Raw genomic sequence first — 6,000 nt, forward strand, 5'->3', positions numbered from 1 at the left:
GAAGCCCACAAAGTGGGGACTAAAGAAGGGGCTGTCATATGATGTTGTGGCAGAGCTGGTGAAGAAGGAGTACTTGGGGTCTGGCTATGTGTTATCTACACAGATAACTTCTACACCAGTCCCCCCCCTCTTCTGGTACTGTACTTGTACTTCTGTACTACACTTTATGTCCTGTATATGTGTATGTGAATATGTTTTTACCTGTATAGCACTTTGGTTCAGCTGCAGCCGTTGTAAATGTGCTATATAAATAAAAGTGACTTGACTTGACTTGACAGGCATCTGGCCCAGCAGGGCTTTGGAGCATGCGGCACCTACAGGCAGGCAAGTGTTGGTATGCCTACGACACAGGACAATGCCCTGAACAAAAAGTCCCCAAGAGGGTCAATCCGCTGGATCAAAGATGGGGACCTCTTGTTTGTCAAATGGATGGACACCAGGGAGGTTTCCCTCTGCACCAGCGTCCACCCAGTATACAGTGGGGACACAGTTCAGCGCTGGCAGAAGACAGGTATTGATATTGTTCCTACTGTAATATGATTTATTGTGTTGTGTGGACTTTCTTGTGAATTACTGAAAACACTTAGATACCAAATACTCACATCTATCTATCAATCTAACTATCTATCTATCTATTTAGATGATGGGCACCAGAAGATCCCTGTCCCAAGACCCACAGCAGTCACAGAGTACAACAAGTACATGGGAGTAGTCGATACATCAGATCAACTACTCAGTATGAACTCTGTGCACCGCAAAACCAAAAGGTGGCCCATGACGGTGTTCCAACATCTCCTGGACATTGCTGTATGTGCCAGAAGACACGCCAGGCCTTCTGAGAAGAGATCACTGCAGACCTACTGGGAGTGCCATCGGATGGCAGGCCTACAATGACCCTGACCCGTGACCACTTCCCTGTCCCCACATGCAGCAGCGAACAGGCCAAGTCACAGAGAGCCAGCAAGAGGCCATGCCGGTGCAGTGTGTGTGACAGAAGCACTCCCTGGAAGTGCGAGGTCTGTGATGTGGGACTGTGCCTCCATGTCTACCGGAACTGCTTAAAGGAGTACCATAAAGGCCCAGCAGTGTGATGTGATATGAGAGAGAGAGAGAGAGAGAGAGAGAGAGAGAGAGAGAGAGAGAGAGATGGAGCGAGAGAGAGACAGAGAGGCTTTTTGAAAGTCTGCTGGAGGTAAGAGAGAGAGAAGCCTGTGTTTGCTGCCAAAGAGTGTTTTGTTCAAAAAAGCCTGTACATAGTTGTTGTTTTTCTTCCTGTTTTTACAAAAATAAGAGCCCAAGCATCTCAGTTTTTTTGTACATATGTTATATATGTATATCTTCAAATTGAATATATTGTTTGTTAGATTTGTGTGCAGTCACATATTTTATTCTTACTAAAAACCTCTAAAATCCAATTCTGCTTTGTATTTTTTGTTATTACACTGTTATTACACATTCATAATGTGTAATAACGAAGTAGTAATGAAGTAGTCCTAGAAAAATTGGCAAAAGCACTCACTCCTAGGGCTTAATTTCACCAGTTTACAACCAAAAACACACAAAAAGTCCAAGCGGAATCTTTTATTAATATAATCGCTCAGAAGGAAACTCATTCAGCGACTCTCCCTCTCCTCTCTCTCTCGCCATGCGCAAATGGAAATCGGTGATGTCAAGTGCTTTTGTCATAAACCTTTGGTAACGTAAACCTACATGATGCTCGCGGCTTGACAAAAAACTACATATATGTTTTTTTGAATGTGCAATGGGTATGGTAACATAACAGCCTGTCACAGGTTACAATGTGATGATTAGAGGAGAAATGACAGAGCATGAAGGTCCAGGTGGGAAAAAACTCAATCATTTAGGATTCTGCAAGAAGAGAAGTAATCGCCTGTTGATTACGAAAGAAATGAGACCATTTTTCCTTAGTTTTTACTGAATATATGAAGGTAAACTGTTGACATGTTAAACTATATCACTTATCTTGCTCTTAAATAATAATACAATATTTTTTTACTAATTTGTCATATCACCAAGAATAGCGATATCGCAAAAATACCCTGAAATATGGTGATATTATTTTAGGGTATTATATTATATCGCCCACCCCTAGTCAGAATTGTCATTGTTTTGGCTGCTTAGCATTATGTTTGAATGTTTGGAAAGGAGGCGGGCTTGGGCGGAAATGGTGACAAAGACGTGCCATGAGAATTTCAAAAAGGCATATCTTAAAGATAACAATATGGAAAGATGTATTCACATTTCAATGGTAATACTGATAATATTGGATTGTTAATCAGGGCGGCATGGTGGTGTAGTGGTTAGCACTGTCGCCTCAAAGCAAGGGAGCCCTTGAGTTTGCATGTTCTCCCCCGTGTCAGCATGGGTTTTCTCCGGGTACTCCGGCTTCCTCCCACAGTCCAAAGACATGTTGGTTGGGGATAGGTAAACTGGTGACTCTAAATTGGCCATGAATGTGTGTGTGTATGGTTGTCTGTCTCTATTTGTTAACCCTACCTCTTGGCCAATGTCAGCTGGGATAGGCTCCAGCCCATATTTCTCCTGTTTTAGCTTCTCTGCACTGGCTCCCTGTAAAATCTGGAATTTAATTCAAAATCCTTCTCCTAACTTACAAAGCTCTAAATGGTCAGGCTCCGTCATATCTTAGAGAGCTCATAGTGCCCATTATCCCACCAGAACACTGTTCTGAGAATGCAGGGTTACTCGTGGTCCCTAAAGTCTCCAAAAGTAGAACAGGACCCAGAGCCTTCAGCTATCAAGCACCTCTTCTGTGGAATCATCTTCCTGTTTTGGTCCAGGAGGCAAACACCATCGCCACATTTAAGACTAGACTCAAGACTAGAGATGTACCGATACAGATACCAGTATCGGAAATGCCTCCGATACTGCCTAAAATGCGACATCGGCAAGTACAGCCTATGACCAATCCGATACCACGTAATGCCTCATGTCATACACACTCTTGTACAGTAGGTGGCGGTATGCACAGTATAAGTTGTTGGCGATCCGCCATTAATTGAGAGAAGAAGAAGAAGAAGAAGAAGAAGAAGAAGAAGACGAAGACGAAGACGAAGACGAAGAAGAAGAAGAAGAAGAAGAAGAATGCCTCATGTCTTTACGCATATGCACGCTACAGGCAAGGACACGGAGCGGAGCGGAGCGGAGCGGAGTTTAAAGAGCAGTAGCAACATGTCAGCTATTTGGGAACATTTCAGTGTTGAAAATCCAACTAGTAAAACTGCAACATGCAAAATATGCAAGGCTGTAGTTTCGAGGGGAGGTACTAGTGTTGCAAAATTCAACACTAGCAATCTGATAAAGCATTTGAGGCTGCACCATGCAAAGGAGCATGAGGATTTCACCAAGGCGAAGGAGAGGAAAAAAGATGCCTCGCAGTCACAACAACAAACTTTGGAAAGTGCATTCAAGCAACAGGAGAAACTTGCAAAAGACAGCCCCAAAGCAGTGAAGATTACAGACAAAGTAATTGAATTCATTGTTCTCGACGACCAAACCGTCTGTGGTTGAAAACATGGGGTTCCACCGCTTAATGGAGCATTTAGAGCCACGGTACAGTTTACCAAGTCACAAATACATCTCCGAAACAGCCCTCCCCCAACTCTACGAGACAGTCAGTGAATTCATTTCATCCAGCCTAAAAGACGTGCAGGCTATCAGCTTTTCCACTGACATCTGGAGCTCTGATGTGAGCCCAATGTCTTTGCTCAGTTTGATGGCACACTGGGTAGACACAAATACATTCACTCTGAAAAGCGCAGTGCTGCATGCAAGTGAATTCCGTGGGTCACATACTGGCTCATCAACTGCAAACACAATTGAATTAATGCTGGCAAAATGGAACATCCTCAAGTCCAGCGTTCATGTGATTTTGCATGACACTGCAAACAACATGAAAAAAAGCTATGGACGAGTTGAACGTCTCCAGTCTGGGATGTTTTGCCCACACGATCCAGCTGGTGGTCCATGAAGGGCTGCTGGCGGTCCATGAAGGGCTGCTGGCACAGAGAAGTGTGAATGATGTGCTCGCTAATGGCAGAAAGATAATAGGGCACTTTAAACACTCACCACTGGCTACCTCGCGCCTGGAGGATATCCAAAAAGATCTTCAAATGCCACTCAAACGACTGCATCAAGATCTGACAACAAGATGGAACAGCAGGCTCTATATGGCCTAGAGTCTACTCAAGCAGAAGCAGGCGATTTCATTATATGCAGCCGACCACGATCTGCCCACGACCCTGTCTCCCAACCAGTGGGCTTTATTGGAGAAAAGTGTCACCGTTCTCGCACCTTTTGAAGAACTGACCAGACAGATCAGCTCCACCAACTCCTCTGCAGCTGAAGTTAACCCCTCGGTCACCGTGCTGAAACGGCTGCTTGCTCGGGAGAACCCGGAGGACACAGGCATAAAAACGATGAAAACTACCCTTCTACAGGCTGTCGACAGAAGATTCAGTGCCATCGAGGATGAGCCCTTGTATGCAGTTGCCAGTCCCTTGGACCCACGTTTCAAAGACAGGTAGGCCTATGTCTAAATATGTGATATATAGGATATGTGTTTGGAAAAAATGAGTCAATATGATGAAGAAAAGCATATCCACTGTGAAAATATTTAATTATTTATTAAAGTGCGCCATCTATAGGGTAAAATGTCATGCATATAGACATGTAGGCTACATGCACCATATGCCTTGTTAACCTATCAAATTAACCTATCAAAAAACTATTATGACTATCACCATCAAGTGGAGGTTGTTTATTTTATTTATTTATTTATTTATTTACTCGTATTTCAGATACTTCACGAGTGCAGACAGCATCAAGCATCCCCAAGGATGCTCTGACCCAAGAGGTGAAGAAGATGGAGGAGTCATTAAAGAGGACCACAACTGAGGAAGCTGAGGCAGAAGTGTCAGCTGCTAAGGCCCCACGTATTGAAGCACAGCCAAGCACCAGCAAGAGCTGCTTGAGCGGCCTGTTTGATGAGATCCTGCAGGAGCAAGATGGGATACGGTGACTAGGGAAATGGAACTTGCACACTGTACTTTATTTTTGAAGTTTATTATTTATTTTTTGAAGTGTTACTTGCTACATTCAGGTTTGTTATTTATTCTTAGCCTATTTAAGTTTTAATTTACTATTTATTTTTTAAGTTGATGTTGCACACTAAGGATTGTTACTACTAGTACTGTTTTTGTGTTTTATATTGTTACTGTTGCACTACTGTTTTATTCTACAGTAGCCTTTAAAATGTCTTTTTTACTAAATTGTGTGGCTGCACTTTAACCTGTGTCTTGGATAATAATAATAAAAAAAGGTTTTATGGCATTCATTCTACTATTATGTATTCATTTCTTAATATTTTACATAGAGTTATAGGAGTTGAGACATACAACAATTAATATCCCACCCATTTTTATTTTACGTGCTAGTATCGGATCGGTACTTGGTATCGACAGATACCTAAGTTTCAGGGATCGGAATCGGTATCGGAAGGAAAAAGTGGTATTGGTACATCTCTACTCAATACTTTACTCTTTGATAAAGTTTATAGTTAGGGCTGGCTCAGGCTTGCCTTGGACCAGCCCCTAGTTAGGCTGACATAAGGCCCGTTTCCACCGCAGGAACTTCGGGGTAATTTTACGGGGCAGGGGGCTAAACAAGTCCCTGCCTCGGAGTAGGTACTCGGAACGGCCCCAAGAAACTCCTGGCTGGGGCTTGGGGATTACTTGGTGCTGACTGGATATACTCAAGGCGAGATGTGACGTTTGGTAAATAGCAACATGGTTATCGTAGTTTAGTTAGGCTAACCGTTAGCTGTTAGCGGTGTCTGTAATAACTCAATAAACGGTCCGTGAAAAAAATATTTTTTCCAGCAGATATCTTAGTTACAACATGATTGAGCTAGCAAAGCAGTTTTGCATTGCTATGTGTGGTATTTATGCAGTTTTGGGAAAT

General features: G+C 43.0%; 1 protein-coding gene across 2 annotated transcripts in view; it reads right to left on the minus strand.

The window, feature by feature from the left end:
* The window catches only part of asxl1 (ASXL transcriptional regulator 1), a 62,532-nt gene that overhangs the window by 19,636 nt on the left and 36,896 nt on the right, over positions 1 to 6,000 (minus strand). The window lies entirely within an intron of this gene.

This window comes from Epinephelus moara, chromosome 16, assembly GCF_006386435.1.
Source record: "Epinephelus moara isolate mb chromosome 16, YSFRI_EMoa_1.0, whole genome shotgun sequence".
In the NCBI taxonomy this organism is placed as follows: domain Eukaryota; kingdom Metazoa; phylum Chordata; class Actinopteri; order Perciformes; family Serranidae; genus Epinephelus; species Epinephelus moara.